This window comes from Acomys minous (assembly GCF_964271855.1).
Source record: "Acomys minous genome assembly, chromosome: 2".
Classification (NCBI taxonomy): Eukaryota; Metazoa; Chordata; class Mammalia; order Rodentia; family Muridae; genus Acomys; species Acomys minous.
The window spans coordinates 32,768,167-32,785,189 of NC_140484.1; the positions used below are offsets into that span (position 1 = coordinate 32,768,167).

The window sequence follows — 17,023 nt, forward strand, 5'->3', positions numbered from 1 at the left end:
TTATAACCTATGCTAGCCCATTTATACTAATCTATGTTCTGTCACATGGCTCATTGCCTCTCCTCAGTTTCAAATGTCCAACTTCCTTCGTGTCTTGTAGGTGAATCCTCCAGCACCTGAGTCTTTCCCAGGGTTCCTATATCTTCCCAAAAGTTCCGCCTTTCCCTCCTGCCTTTGCTATAGGTCACTCAGCTCTTTATTCAACCAATCAGAAGGTGATGGAGGACAGTGTTTACAAAATACTGAGGCAGGTCATGCTTCATAAAAATGACAATGTGAGAATCCAGCCCATACTCAACTCTCTGGTTACACAAATCATCATTTGACTAATGCAAGGACAATCTTTACACAGTGCATAAAAAGACCACACCAATGGAAGTGCCAGAGATTTTTCTGTTGACAGACAGTGGCAGACACCTTGAATGGCAGCTTCTGGAACGTAACATCTGTGACACCGTGGTAAAGCCTTAACTAGCAACTGTGCATGTGAAGGTGGCTTCATAGAAAATTCTGCTTTGATTTGTTTTGAGGGCTACTCCACCCCTGAGACTGATTCTTCGATCTCACCAATGTCTTTTCTAATAAATTTCTTCCCTATAAAGTAACAGTGTTAGTGTCTCTAAATTGTAACTGAGACTGCTGCTTGTGTCCATCAGAATCTAGCCAAGAAAATAGCCCTCGTGGTTTTCTCAACAGATGGAATTTAACACAGATAGTTGGTTAAAAGGGTGATAGAAAAGCTTAGACACCAAATAAAAAGCAACCAAGTGAGCAGGGATGAGGAACAGCTGGGAGATGCTGCCTGCCTTCCCCCAGGGCCAGAGGAACATGGAAAAAAGCATGCCATAGAAGCCATTGTCTGACAGGAACTGTCTGGACAGACTGACCAGTGGGCTGGAAACAGAAACAAGAGTCAGAAATAGAACCTGAAAGGCAACACATAACAGGAGCACTGAGACATTTTGGCTAAGTGAGTGAGAGGAGTCAGGGAGAAAGCTGGGTCCCAAGCTTTATAGAAACTCAAAGGATTGCCTCTAAGACACAGGGAGCTCTGAAGGAAAACAAGGAAGGGGAGCCTCCTAGGAGCCCTCAATGCAATGCACTCTGTCAGAATCCTAACTGGCTTTTTCTAACCCAGCCTATTGCCTGGCTAGCGTGTCTACTTAGGTGAGGATAGCAACACTTGCCAAGCTTAGGTAGGCAAGGTGAGAAGCAAGGAATAAAGAGGTTTAAATACTTGGCAAACAGAGCAATGTGTTACATCAGGATCTCAACTGACAAACTAGAGATAAGTGCATTTCCTCTCACTTTGAATTTATGGACTCTGTGGCGTAGCTTACGGGCACAAATGAGATATATCGCCTATGTTAGTGGCAGCCTTGTCTTCGTGTGTTAAAGAAAAAAAAAGGTCTGGGCTTGGAGTTTATCAAATGAAGCAAGTTGTACATTTTTTTTTAAAGAGCATAGATTTCTTTGCTGCTCCTATTTGTCTCTTATATTATTTTTAATTAGAGAATCAATATTGATTTTACTGTGTATAGCAAAAACTATTCTAAAATAGGCATACATTGTAGAATGCCTCAATCAATTTAACTACCTGAAACACTTATCGTTTTGGTGGGAATGCCACCTCCATTCTGCTGTGTAAGCAGCTGAAGCGAGGAAGTTATTACCTAGAGTCACCTTGTTGGACAATGGGTCATTTGAACATAGACTACACAGTCTAATTTGAAATTTTATATCCTTGGGCAATAGCTACCTTAGCACCTCCCACCATGAAGTCCTTGGTAGTCATCGTTACAGACTCTGTTCCTGTGAGCTTGACTCCTGTGAGTTTTTTAAAATTCCGCTTGTAAATGAGATCACGTGGTATTTGCTTTTTCAGTGCCTGCTTTCTTTTGCTTAGCATGTCACTCGTGTTATGGCAAATAAAAGGAGCTCCTTCTGCTTTTAAGGCTGAATAGTATGCTGATATGTGTGTGCGTAATGTGTGTATGTGTGTAAATATGTGTTTGTGATATGTAAATATATTCCACAGTTTTTAAAAAAAAATCATTCATGAATGGACATTTAAGATGAACCTGCCTCTTAGTTACTGGGAGCTGTGTTGCAATACACATGGGAGGGAAGATGTCAAAAAGCACACCAATTTACAATTCAGAAAGATCTCATGTTAATATATCAACTTTGTTGTGCATTTATCCTGTAATTTTATACATACTGTAAACTGCTTTTTAGTTTATTGTTTAGAATTGGTACCTTAATATAATTCCTTGCTTAGAATCATGAAAGCTTGTGATGATGCCATGGTCAAAGCCTTAAGAACAGTACTTATCACACTTATTTCCTTCCTCTATTGACCTTCTTTTCCCCATAGATGTAACCTGGATGAAAACAAAGCAAATATAAATGGAAATGTATCTTTGTGAGGAGGGAGGGGGAGCTATTTGGTCCCATGAAGAAATGTTTGAAGGAATTAAGCCCAAAGCTCAGTGGTCTGCTTAATTGATGGAAACATCAAAATCCATGGAATTGATGGCCATTTACTCTGAATCTTAGATGGTTAAAAAGAAGTTCATTTGTGATTATTCTGCTTACAAGATCCTTACTTCCCACAGCTGCTATAAAATATGTGTTGTCTGACATTTTATGGGATTTTTTTTCACAGATAGCTTTTGGGGGTGTTAATGTGACCTAAACAAGGTATCCTCAAGCCTGGGCACTGTTCCTTTTGGACACAGTAGGAAATATGATCACCTCAAGGACCTGCAATAAGGACCTGCACCTCTCTGTATGTCAGCGCAGCCTGATGTTGCTAAATTACCCTGCAAAGGGCAGAGCCTCTAGGCCACCTGGCTTTCTGGAGCAGCCGCCTCCAGCCCAGCTGTTGAAATCGTAGCATCTTTACTGAAATACAAACACATTTGTGCTCCAGGCAGGGAAATGCTTCATGATCTGACTTTGTCCTTATTGCTAAGTGTTCAGTTAATGCAGCATGAGTTGAGACTATCCAAGGATGGAGACTCCCCTTGATGAAGTCTCTCGGATGGAGAAGAAAACTACGAACATCTCATACTCTCAGTCACTAGGATGTGCACTGCTGGCCTTGCCCTGAGAATGTCATATGAGTTCACATGAAATTAGACCTGCCTTCAGCTTTATCTTTACAAGGACAACCTGCATGATTTCTCTCATCCTTTGATTAAATTTTTTTATTTTAATTTTTTGGCAGCTCTCCTATTATCCATTTCATTTTTCCAAACATTAATTCTTCACTTTACATCCCAATCATTGCCCGCTCCCACCTCCCTTCCGAGTCCCACCCTCCTTTCCTCTTCTCCCTAGCCTTTCTCCCCCACTCCTCAAAAAAGGGGAACTCCCCCCAACCCACCCCAGCACATCAAGTCACATCAGGACTGAGCACATCCTCTTCCACCCTGGTCTGGAAAGGCAGCCTCACCAAAAGCATGCAACAGAGTCCATGCCAGTGACGGCTCCTGTTCCCCTTACTAGGGGACCACATGAAGACCAAGCCGTCCGTTGGATACATATGCGCAGGGGTCCTAGGTCTAGTCCATGCATGGTCCTTGGTTGATGGTTCAGTAACTGCAAGTGCCCCTGGGCCCTGGTATTTGACTCTGTTGGTCTTCTTGTGGAGCTTCTGTCCCTTCCGGGTCCCTTTGTCCTTCTCTTCACTCTTGCGTAAGGCTCTCTGCGCTTCTCCCAATGTTTGGCTGTGAGTCTCAGCGTCTGCTTCAATCCATTCCTAAGTGGAGCCCCTCAGAGAACAGCCAAGCATAACAGAGTGTTGTTAATAATGTCAGGGGTTGGTTCTCTCCCATGGGGTGGGTTTTAGGTTGGGCCAGGCATTGGTTGGACATTCCCTCAATCTCTATCATTATCCGTGGACATGTTGTAGGCCATGTAAACTTTGGGTTGAAGTTTCTGTGGGTAGGTTGGTGGTCCCTTCTCTCCACTAGGAATCCAGCTTAGTTAGAGGGTGGCTTCTTCAGTCTCCATGGCCCCCACTACTAGGAGGCTCAGCTACAGTCACCTGAGGTTCTTTAATGCTTATACCTCCCTTCCAACCCACCTGCCCTAGATGGGAGCAATTCCCATGGGATAGTTGGCAGGATTTCAGCAGACCAGCAATTCCACCAAGGTTACTGCTGGGACCTGGAGCCCCAAAGCCTTCACTGGAGCAGTCCTCTCTAGGAGCATCTCAAAGTGGAGCAATGAACAGCCAAACAATAGCAAGACGCAAAAAGCCCCAGTCACCTGTTTTGGGACACACACAGAGTCTGTACTAGGATGTGTTTCAGCTGGCAAAAACCAAGCCCTCTCATGAGGTGGTTTGACTTCTAAGTGGATAAACATCACCTGTTCTCTCACAAATCTGTTTCCCATTCCATACGTGGGATCAAACCAAAAACATGTTAATATCCATTAGAGTTATCCTGTACTATAATACAGCTAATATCTGCTTATAAGTGGATACCCCTAAATAACTAAGCTTAGTTGTAAGACTAAACTACCTGATGTTCAAACTCATCAGAGACTTGAATTCAAATTTAATATTATTCTTCACACACATTATACATATTTCCACTATAATATGAGGTAGTGTACCAATGCAACTTAATTATAATACAAGGTTTACTTCTAATACCTTGAAAGTGGTATTGCAGGCTGTTTAGGATAATTAAGTAATATAAACTATTGTTAGTTGGTCAAATCACAGTCATTTCAATTACTAGTTTAGTTTCATCACAAGAATATATATCCTAGATTTAACAGATAGATAGGATTCTATAAATAGATAATGTAAAATATAGATGAGGTAAAATAAGGTTAGATATGGTCTTTAAAACCTCAGAGATCTACAGAATATGGTACTGAAAGATGTTTTTATTATTTTAAAGATTCGCTGGATGGTATTTTTAATTTGTTTTTGGATTCATGTTATAGGTATTTTATTGAGTATTTTTGCATTAATGCTTAGTATGGAAATTGGTCTGAAATTCTCTTTTTGGTTGAGTCTTTGTGTGGTTTAGGTACCAGGGTGACTGTGACTTCATAGAATGAGGTTGGCAATGTTGTTTCTGTTCCTATTTTGTGGAATAACTTGAGGAGTATTGGTATTAGCTCTTTTTTAGATGTCTGGTAGAATTCTGTGTGAAAACTATCTGGCCCTGCGCTTTTTTTTTTTTTTTTTTTTTTTTGGTTTGGAAACTTTTGATGATTGCTTCTATTTCCTTAGAGGATATAAGACTGTTTAAACTGTTTACCTGGTCTTGATTTAACTTTGGTAAGTGAAACCTATCAAGATAATCATCCATTTCTTTTATAGTTTTTCAATTTTGTGGAATACAGGCTTTTGAAGTAACACCTAATGAGTCTTAGGAGCTCTTCAGTGTCTGTTGTTATATCCCATTTTCATATCTGCTTTTGTAATTTTGGTATTGTCTCTCTGCCTATAGGTAGTTTGGCTAGAGGTTTGTCTATCTTGTTGATTTTCTCAAAGAACCAGCTCTTGGTTTTGTTGAGTCTTTCTCTTGTTCTCTTTGTTTCTAAGTTGTTTATTTCAGCCCTGAATTTGATTATTTCCTGCCATCTCTTGGGTGTATTTGCTGCTTTTTGTTCTAGAGATTTTAGGTATGCTTTTCAATTGGTAGTATGCGAACTCTCCAATTTCTTTTTGAAGGCACTTAGTGCTATGAACTTTCCCCTTTGCACTGCTTTCATCACGTGCCGTGAGTCTGGGTATGTTGTCCCTTCATTTTCATTGAATTCTTTAAAAGTCTTTAATTTCTTTCTTTATTCCCTCCCTGACGCCGTGGTCATTGAGTAGAGAGTTGTTCAGTTTCCATGAGTTTGTAAGTTTTTTCTGGTTTCTGTTGCTGAAATCTAGCTTTAATCCATGGTGGTCTGATAAGATACAAGGGACATATGTACCTGTTGAGGCTTACTATGTGACATATGGTCAATTTTGGTGAAGGTTCCATGAGGTGCTGACAATAAGGTATATTCTTTTGTGTTTGGGTGAAATGTTCTGTAGATATCTGTTAAGTCCATTTGATTCATCACATCTGTTAGTTTCATTATTTCTCTATTTAGTTTCTGTCTCAATGATTTGTCCATTGGTGGGAGAGGGGTGGTGAAGCCTCCCACTATTAATGTGTGGGGTTTGATGTGTGACTTAAGCTTTAGTAATTTTTCTTTTTACTAACGTGAGTGCCCTTGGATGTGGAGCATGGATGTTCAGAATCGGGAAGTCATCTTGGTGTATTTTTCCTCTGATGAGTATGAAGTGTCTTTGCCCATCTCTTTTGATGAATTTTGGTTGAAAGTCTATTGTATTAGCTACTAGGATGGCTATTCTAGTTTGCTTCTTGGGGCCATTTTCTTGCAATTTAGGTGTGTTAGAGAATTCAGAGCTTGCTATAGTATGATAGCTGGGTTCTGGTGGTGCCATATGGCCCTGGGTTTGGTTGCTTGTATTCTTACACTGACCTCTAGCCATCTGGTTGTCTCTGGTATTAGCAGACCTGGTGGTCCCTGATGGTAATAGGTCTTTGTGATTGTAGGTAGAGCTGGTGGTCCCAGATGGCAGCATCCTCTAGTTTTCCTGGCTAGTAGCAGCCCTCAGGGGCTATAGGGTGAACTGGTAAGCTTTGATGGCTGCCAGTCTCTGGGCCACAGGCAGAGATGGGGCTTGGTGGTCCCTGATTGCCACCCATCTCTGATGGTCCCTGTGGGCTAGCCATCTCTGCTACTCCCTGATGGCTGCTGGTCTGTGGGATTTCAGCATGCCCAGAACATGGAACACAGTCAAGAGATGGAGCATGACAGGCCGTAATGTGACTTTCTGTTATAGAAGATACCATTTCAACTCAAAATGTATTCTTTTCATTTTGAAGTAAATGTAATATAATCCTATGGGTCAGAGCTTATTGAACAAAAAGAAAGAAAGAAAGATTTTCACTTCTTTATAATTAGGAGGCTGGGGTAATTAGAATGAGAGTGTGCCCATAGGCTTAGGAATTTGAACACTTAGTCCCCAGTAGGTGGTACTTTCTAGGGATGTTGGGAGGTAGAGCCTTGATGGAGGAAGTTTGTCACTGGGGACAGGCTTCAGGGACTTACAGCCTCACTGGTTTTCAGGTCACCCTGTATACTTCATGGTTGTGGTTATAGACATGATCTCCCAGTCTCCTGCTGCCATGCCTAATGTTTGCCACGTGTTCCCCAAGGCCCAGCCATGATGGATTTTTTTTCATGTAAAAAAGATTAGGTTTTTTTTATCTTAATTTGTAAGTGTATTTGTCTGCATATGGGAATGTTTGTGTGAGTGCAGGTGACCAGCAGGGCCAGAGGTGTCAGAGCCCCTGGAACTGGTGTTTCAGAAAGTTGTGCACTGCTTGATGAGGGTGCTAGAACTGAGCTCAAATCCTCAGGAAAAGCATCGAGTGCTCTTAATCACTGAGCTATGTCTTTAGCCCTATGGTGGACTCTTAGTCCTCTGGAACTGTAAGACAACCACAATCTTTCTTAAGCTTCCTTTGTTTATGGTTTTCATCACAGCAACAGAAAAATAGCCAATAACAGTGGCTGCTGAAGATGGCTTTTATAGAAAGAAAAGGGCCTTTTAGGGCAGTAGGGAGCCATGCTGGGAGTTTTAGGAGTGGATAAGGAGAACAACTCCTCCCTGTGAGTTCCTCCCCAGCGTTACACATCTTAAAGCCCTCATCAGAATCCCTGCAAGGGCAACTGACCCTCTCCCATCCCTTCTTTCTTTAATATTAGTTATTAAAAAGCCCAAATAGCTAGAGTTAACCAAATTCTATTATTTCCGGACCACTTCAACTTAGCTATTCATTTCAATAGTTAGCAGTCCCAATTTCAGATGGAACACACCTCTGCTCACTTCCTGTTATGGCAGCTAAGGCTGTCTTTCTTACATCTCTTTCTCCTTCATCCATTTCTCCTCTTTGTTCATATTCTAATATTCCACATTTACATTGTTTCTTAATATTAGTTTTATTTATAATTCGTGTGTGTGTGTGTGTGTGTGTGTGTGTGTGTGTGTGTGTGTGTAAGAATCCTCTTCAGACCCTAAACCACATGCATTTGATTGTCTTTTTAAGGGCTTGAGATTTGAGATTTTCTTTATCTTAAAATAGCCACAACAGGAAACCCTGTTTTATTTAGGAGGCTGAGGCAGGAGGATTCCATGTTAGGGTTAGCTAGATACATAATTAGGACCAGGCCAACGGAGCCTGAAGCTATACAGTAAGGTCTTGGTTGGTTTTTAAAGGGTCTTTCTTGTCAATTCAACCTCTAGACTGCCTGGTTATTCTTATTGTTAATAACTTCTACCCCAAGCCCCCAGATATCAGGGAAATATAGTGCTTGTTAATGTGTTGAATCTTCGAACATGGTTCCTTGTGCACGTTTCTCTGTTCTTACCCTAGTAGACCTCACAGCAGCATTTGGTGTCCTCAGTGGTCTTCTGATTCTAGTTGTTCTCTGGATCTTACTCTGTCTCCTACTGCCCTGGCTATTCTTTTCCAGATGCTAGGTCCATCTCCCCACCTAGCCATCCAGCGTGGAAACAACTCTGGACCCTGCTCTCAAACCCTCTGCTCCTGGCATCTTATTGTTCTGCCCTGTCCATATTATGATAGCGATGGTTCCCAGATCTGTACTTCTCTTATGCTTTGCCCCCCCCAATGGTCACTCTAGTGGTTCATTTGGCATCATCCATGTATGCTCAGCAGACAGCCAACACTGTGTGTCCAGCACAGAAGTCTCTAGTGCCTCTCCTCCGCTCTCATGCTCACATGCCCTACATCTCACTTTGAAAAAATGGAACCAACACTCAGCAATGCTCATTGTTCAAGCCAAGAATCTTTCCTTTCACATAAAATATGAAAATGTTTATCTATATTCATGGTTCTGCTTCCTGCAGGCACCTCAACAATGTCCAGTCTTTGCATTTCCATGATGGCTTCCTTGGCAAAGACCTGAATGACATTTGTTTTTATGTGAGCCAATACAATAGTTTTTTTTAAATCTGGTATCTCTGCTTCCAACCTTATAAATAACAGCCAAAAAAAGTATAAATAGTATTATATACTCAAAGTCTTATCACATATTTCCATCTCCATGGCTTCCAGAATACTCCATGCTCTGCCTACTAAGTCTTTGGTTCCTTTCAATACAATTCCCTCCTTAGGCCTTTGACCAGCCCTTCCTCTGGTTGGAATAAGCTTCTATCATCTATTTCTAGGTGTCATATTCTCATTCCATCTGAGGTATCGTCTCCTCACAGTGTCCTTCCCCAGACTCCCACATGGCTAATCGACTCAGAGATTTTCATTCCCATCAGCCTACTGTCACAATGGAATGTTCCCAGCATTCCACAGAAGATCATTATCTCTGACTTATGCATCTCTTGTTTACTTTTTTTTTTGTCTGTCTAAGGTCTTCTTGAATGTAACTGCATAAGAGCAGTGACCTTGTCAGCCACATCATATATCTTGCCATCAGTATCTTGTACTAAGAATGTGCTCCGTGCCTGTCATTGTATACATGAATTCAGAGACAGGTGAAATGCACTTGACAAACCATCTTTCAATAAGTTTATGTCTACAAGTGACAAGGCAGAAGCCAAAGAGAAAATGAGCTTGCAAAAGATCAGGTAAGTAGTGGGCAAATTGGCCTGTTGTTATTGTTATGAATGTGCTCATTGCTATAATGCTCTTGATTCTGTCATACTGGAGCTGTTTTGAGTTTTACTCTTTGTTCTCCTGGGGTTATCAGTTCATTGCATCTTGGAGGCAGGGATAACAGTCAGTCTTTCTGGCATTGTTGCACCTGAGGTTGCTGTTAGCGAAGCCAAGGACATGATCTGTGGTGTCACTTGTCAATCATGATTCAGTTGTGTCCTGAGGCAGTTGTTCAAGCTCTAGCTATAAATTCTGGAAACTCAAATTTTGGCCATTCTCTTCTGCAACCCACTAAAACTCACAATTCTTTCAAGCCAGACATTTGATTGTGTTTGGGCTGAGGGCAGTATTAAAGATCTGTTTTGTTTTTGCTGTTGTGGACCACTTTCACTGAGATTTGTGGTCTGATGGGAACAGTTTGCACTTTGCAAACTTGTCTTTTCATCTACTCTGTTATCGTAACCAAGCCTTGATGCTCTAAGCCTCAACTTTGTCAAACAATCAATTTTCTTGTTAGTTATTTAAAAAATAAAACAATAATTACAGGGATAAGAGGGAGATAAAAGGAGATATGTGGGAGACAGAATGATCAGAATATCTTACACATATATGAAATCGTTAAATAACAAAATTAGCCAGTGAAAAATTAAAAAGTGAAAATAGTGCAACAACCAAAAGGAAAGAAAGAAACAAAGAAAGGAGGAAAGGAAGGAAGAAAAAGAAACCGCAAAACTAGGATTCTCTCTTTTCTACTTATCACATAGCAATAGAAGAGAGAAACTCTGTAAGGTAAGGTATGAGACAAGCCCATGGTTGGATTAGATAAGGTCATAAATATAGAAGGACATTTGCTAAATTTAAAATGCATCACAAATTCAGGGGTTAAGTATAAAGGGCTAGTCAGTCAATAATGAATTGAATATACAGTCATCTTTAATGACTGATTCTTTTAAAGTCCCTGTCACATGCCAAACTTTTAGAGCAACTCTCTTATTATCCACTATACTTTTTAATGGCAATCTTAATTCATTGGATCAATAAAAAATATGCTCAGTGGAAACAATACATATAGTAATTTTTTGATTGAAAGTACCTTTCTCTTCAAGCCCCACAGACTCAACCTCCAGATAACCAAGTTATACAGGGTAGTTTTAATTTAATGTTAATACTCATTAACACTTAGTGCTTTGCCGTGAATCACATACGGTTGTAAATGTGTTGTATATTAATTACAGTCAAAACTCACAGTCAGTCTAGGTCTCAAAATAGTACCACTTTTCTTTATTTTGTATTTGAACAGAACAAGGCTCAGAGAAAAAAAGTTATTTTTCCAGTGTCATAGGCACTTGAGTTTGGGCACCTTGGCTCCCAATTCGTGTCACCACAATGAAACTTGATGGGTTCCCACCAACTACCATATACAGTTCTGCATGATTTTAGCACACTAGGTTGTATGTCACTCACTTGACCAGTTCCCGATTAATGATATATTTTTTTGTTTCTTCTTATATTTTAATTATTAAAGCTAAATGACAAAAAGTGAAACTATAAAATTCAACTGTATTGGGCACCACTGTGCTATTTTAAATGTAGCTATGGGTAAAATGCCTGGAAGTGCATAGTCACCAGATATGTATGCAGTTTAACACCACCAAACTGCCTTCCATAATGAAGACCCATTTTTACCTTGTGTGTCTACAAGCCACAAAAGTTCTGAGAAAACCTGTTATTTCTATATGGTTTCATTGTCTTGTTCCATTCTCTTTCCTTATGCATGGCCCTGCTGTTTGACAAGGTATCTTACCACATGGCAAGCACATCTGGAGACATATGCTCGCATTGCTTTGAAGTCTAACTCCACTCATACTGGGTGAGCAGGCATATGGTACCTCTTGCCTTGTGCTGCCTACCGCCCTGAGTCCATGAAAAATTACTGTGAGTGCTGGTTCACCTTGGCTTACCTGCTCTATGTTGACAGCTTTATTGGATCGTAAACACTGATCCAGCCAGAACCTTTAGACCAACCTAAGGTTTCATTTATTTTGACTCCAGGGAGAGAAAAGAAATGGGAAATGAGCTGAGTGGAACTCCACAGAGAGGTGACCCCACCCCACCCCTTCCTTGAAAATGCCTTACAAAATGGAATCCATCCTTTCTTTCCAATGTTAGGTCGCTTTCCTATCAGTGTTTCTGCAAATCCATTGGTATGTGAAAAATAAACTGATGGTAGGAAATTTCTGAGGTCATTCAATTAGTTTCTTTTTAACTTTTTCATGAATCATTTGCTGTGTAGGGGAAAGTATTGAATAAGACACTGTCTTGGCTCCTTTTCCAGTTGCTGGGATAACATGCTCTGAGAAAAGCAACTTAAGGAAGGAAGGAGAGTTTAGTTCAAGGTACGGTCCATCGTGACAAGGAAGTCACAACAGTGGGCCTTCCTACATCAGTTAATGTAATCAAGATGATCTCCCATAGGCTTGCTCAAACAACCATCTCCCAAGTGACCCTAGACCACATCAAGTTGACAGTTAACACTAGCCACCACGTATATGATAACTGCATCCGAGAAGCTTGGAACATTTGCCAGGTTTTCCAGGAATGGAGGATGCAGAAAATAGGCTCCACATAAATAGGTATAAATTTAGAGTAGTAAGGAAAAAGAAAACAAGGAATTTCAGAATTAATGTTACCCTTCATTTACAGATGAGAACACTAAATATTAAGCAAATGAAGTGACTTAACATTGTTTACTTAGTTACCAGAGAGGATGTCGTATCTCAGACTCTGGCTCTAGTTGCAAAACTTAAGTGCCCTCCTTTGTATCACTGTGTGTTCTGCAGGCCTAATGACTTAACTACTGGAAGTTTCCAGGGCCTTTTACACAACCTGTTGATACCCCCTGTGCACTGTGATACATGTAAATGCTGAATAAAGTGGGGCAAAACTAATCTGCATACACACAAAAAATGATAATAATAAAGTAAATACCTTTCTAGAAGCTTCTTTGGTGTCCATCATGAATTGGGAAGGACGTGACCTGGCTCGTCTCCACCCCAGACTTCTCCATTGGTCCCCGAGTGGACAGGCATCTGCTGTCGGAACTTGGCAGGGCTCTCAGCTCCATGCTGTAGTGTGCTTGCTTTCTGGCCTGCGCTTCCCATTGCATATGCTTTGCCTTTCCGCTCTCACACAGAGGCTCCTTGGCTGCACCACTCAGCTGTCAGCAGGTGGCCTGCGGGCCCCAAAAGCTTTCTGCATGATTTACTGTGTGCATTTTCTGCACACTGAAACTTGGCATGCTCCCCACCACACACACTTCCTTTACCCCACTTTCTCTTACATATTCCATGTTCCCGCCGAAGCCATCCAGATTCCTGTTGAGGATCTTGGGCCAAAGCCAGGCTTTCCTCAAAGATTCAGCTAGTTTCCATGGTAAGACGCAATACCTCATCTGCTTACCCCCCCCAAAAAAAAGCATCTTACATATATATAGTAACTTACCAGCTTGAATGCCTTCCATCTTCTTCTATCCCTGAGTCTATATAGGCACGGAGTGAACTGCTTATAGCCTCCCCTCACCCTAGTCTTCCATAGCTCTTGTCCTATTCAGAATAATAATTGCATTCTGTAGGTGGCAGGCAAGGTCCTTCAAGATAGGACGCCAGCTCACCTACCCAGTCCCTTTCTTTTCTACACATATTCCACTTCCTCCATTGCCCTAGCGCAGGGCTTTGAGTCCTACTTACTTTGTCATTCGTCTTTGTCTTTTCCCATGCTATTCCCTGTCCCTTCTCCACTCTGTTCCCTGGTCAATGTTTCCTTATATTTCAAAAGGTAACTTGGGCATCACCTCCACTGGGCAGCTTGACCCTGACTCTACTCCATTCCTAGTCCTTCATACAGCCCAGAAAGTTCTTGCGTGGAACCCTCAAGGACACTGAAGGAGGTCGGCTGGCCCGTCTCTGCCCTTCATTGCAGTCTGATGCATTTGCACTTAGATTCTGAGTCTTTCCACAGTTTTATTCCAGTGCCTGGTTTCGGATTTTCTAGTATATAGAATCAAAACTATAATAATTCTATTTGTGGGTATAATATAAGAATGTTTATAACTGGGCATGGAGATATGGCTCTCCAGTTAAGAGCACTTGGTACTACTCTTCCAGAGGACCCAAGTTCAATTCCTAGCACACTCACAGCTGCCCCTTACTCTAACTTCATAGGATCCACATCCTCTTCTGGTGTACACACACACACACACACACACACACACACACACACACACACACACTAATTAAAATTTCTTTTAAATGTTCAGCTTCAATTGAATTAGTTCCAAAAATATAGATTATGTATAGTGGAATTAGATAGACAGCCATAACTTTTTAAATGAGTAACCTGCATGGAAATGAGTAAATTACAACTACATGGTGCTAAGTGAAAGAAGCCAGATATGAAAACAGTCTTCAGTGTTTTAATCAGCTCATATAAGCTCAAAGGCATGCAGAAGTCATCACCTATAATGTTAGAGATCATAACAATGGGTACCTGATGGGAAGGGCACCTACGGCTCAAATAATGTTCTCTTTCTTTATTGAGAGGCAGGATACACAGGCATTTCGTGAATATATTTGTATATAATCGGCACACATATCTGAATCTTCTGCTCCAGTAAACACTTTGATTTGGGAATGTCCTCTGTGTGACGCGCATCCTTCTTGGCGTTCAAGTCTGAGAGAGCAATGGAGAATGTGAATCGCCAGGGTGAGTGATGCGTTTGTCCCACTCAAAATGCCATCACATGGGAGACAGGAAAACTAAAAGAGAACACTCCCCTATGCAGAATGCAGCATTTGTTTAAAAAACTATGGTGCCCAATGAGGAAAGCAGGTATTATGCACAAGGCTCACCTTGAATTCCAGCAAGTTCAAATAATTTTAGATGAAGTTACAGTACAAATAAGTAGACCGGGACTCTGGAATTCCACCATTTTACTTTCATCCTTCAGCTTTGAAGGTATCTGCACACCTTAATGGCTCACACTTTACGTCTACACTTTATAATGAGTAGGATTGTGATTTGAAACCTAAAGAACATATTTGAGCTGGTAGGCATTTTTCCTCCGTGTTTCTTGAAGTCTGGAAATAGCAGACGCCAAGACATTTTCAAAACGATATATTTCTTCTCTTTAGATAAGCAGGTGAATGTGGAGAAAGGGCCTGGAAATCCTTGCCTTGGCCGCAGCAGCAGCCACTGTGGCTACTGCTTGCTGTAGCCCACACCCTGGAGCCAGTCCAGCCTTCCCTTGCTGAGGTGGGGGGTGGGATGGGTGGTTCTCTTTGACAGGCATAATAAAGGCTGTTCAAGTGGGAATTCTGAGCCACCTTCTCACTTCATGTTTCCTGCACTTTGTTGTTGTTGTTGTTACTAAGGCCCTCACTGCCAAAAGTAGAATCCGATTTTTTTTTAACTTTGAATGTCACTGTGTGTGTAATTTGAAATTTCACGGGAGAATAAACAGGGTGTATGTAACTCCCCTTAAATTACCACACCCCAAGGTAATTTTCCTCATGGGTTAGAAGGTGTAGCAATGGTGCAGAAGAATGCTTGCCAATCTCTCAAAAAACAACGCTGGATGCTCTCAAGGGATGGTTGAAATGTCCACCCTGAATCAGGGAATGGATAGTGACCATGTAAACAATGCGGAAGGAGAAGACAGGAGCCTTTGCCTGGACAGGATACTTCTAGGACCCTTCATGAATCCTCCGGTCTTATCATGTCTCCTCCTGGAGGAATATCCCCCTTTTCTCTGAACTTTTTTTTATTGGGCTTCCATCAAGACCATTTTGCCAAGTTGAGTTTTCTCTATCCTTCAAGATTTAGGTCACATATCAAATCCTCTGGGAAGACTTTCCCGAGTGGCTTAACCTAGAAGTGAATTTTCTTTTGTCTAAAAAACTAGAGCTGGGCTTTTTGATGTTCTCCACATGTAAGATAATTTACAGCAATGATATGCAATGAAATACTAAAGCAACTGAATATCTGGTAGTTATTGTTAGGTAGTTATTGTTATGTAGTTATTATTGTTAGGTAGTTATTATTAGGTGCTAGTCTCTTTAGATGTGGATAGAATCAGGCTCCTTCCCAATGAGACCATGGGGTAGGTTGTATTGTTTTTCCCATTTACAGATGAGGCTCAAGGCCCATAGAGATCTCACATCTCCCTAACCAGCTTAGAAGTGCCACTTACCATCTCTTTGATTTGCTGTTTTACCTTTTCCACAGCATAAGATTCGGGGCCTTGGTCATTGGTAATTACTCAACCAATATTTATTCAGTTAAGCATGTATGCTTAATGGAGACTAAGACCATGAGAAGAGGATTTAAGAAATATTTCTGACAGTCAAATATGCTACTTTTTCACTTCTGTCAACATAGAGACTCTAGTGGAGTGAACAGAGTTGATGAAAACCAGGATAACAGCATTGGAGGCCTAGTGAGCAGTGATTCACACTCATACGCTCTCTTTATCTTGGCCATTTTCCCACTAAAAGGATTTTAACTTCAGGAAGGCAAACAAAAGCTTGGGCTTGTCATTACAAAAAAAATGCACACTTTATAAATCCTTCTTTGGGAGGGAGTTCCAAATATTTACAGTGAAAATGGACACACACTCAATTATGGCACCCACGTCCGATTGGATAAGAGCAACTAGTTATCCAGGGAAAGCACCATATATATTGATAACCACTGGGTCAAACTCTTCTACACTTGTTTGCATATGTGTGCACATGTGTGTATGTGGTGGTGATGGTGGTGGTGGGGTTGCTAGTACAGTGCTCAACATTGGCTGTTTTCTGCTATCTCTCTTCACCTTATTTTTAAAGACAATCTTTCACTGACCCTAGAGATCATTGATTCAGGCTGACAGGACAATAAGCTTTAGGGATCCACCTGTCACTAGCCCCACAATGCTGCAGTTACAGACCTATGCCACTACACCCAGCTTTTTGTGTAGATGCTTGGAGTCCAAGTTCAGATCCTCATGTTTGTGCAGCTAGGACTTTAATGGCAGAGCCATGTGTCCAGCCCCATCAGCAAGCAATTTCTGGTTCTACTTTTTTGCCTAAGGCAGCGGTTTTCATAAACTCTGGAGACTGAACAATCCTTTCACAGGGGCCACTTAAAACCACCAGAAAACACAGACATGTACATTATGATTCATAACAGTAACAAGACAATAATTATGAGGTATCAGCAAAATAAGTTATGGTTGGGGGTCACTACAACATGGG

The 17,023-nt window shown here is 41.2% G+C and overlaps 1 long non-coding RNA gene across 2 annotated transcripts in view; it reads left to right on the forward strand.

Annotated features, from left to right (window-relative positions):
• The window catches only part of LOC311608119, a 176,152-nt gene that overhangs the window by 129,434 nt on the left and 29,695 nt on the right, over nt 1-17,023 (forward strand). For both annotated transcript variants that reach the window (XR_014782839.1, XR_014782840.1), the window contains one exon: nt 14,401-14,492. This is a non-coding gene — a long non-coding RNA (uncharacterized lncRNA). The remainder of the gene's footprint in view (nt 1-14,400; nt 14,493-17,023) is intronic.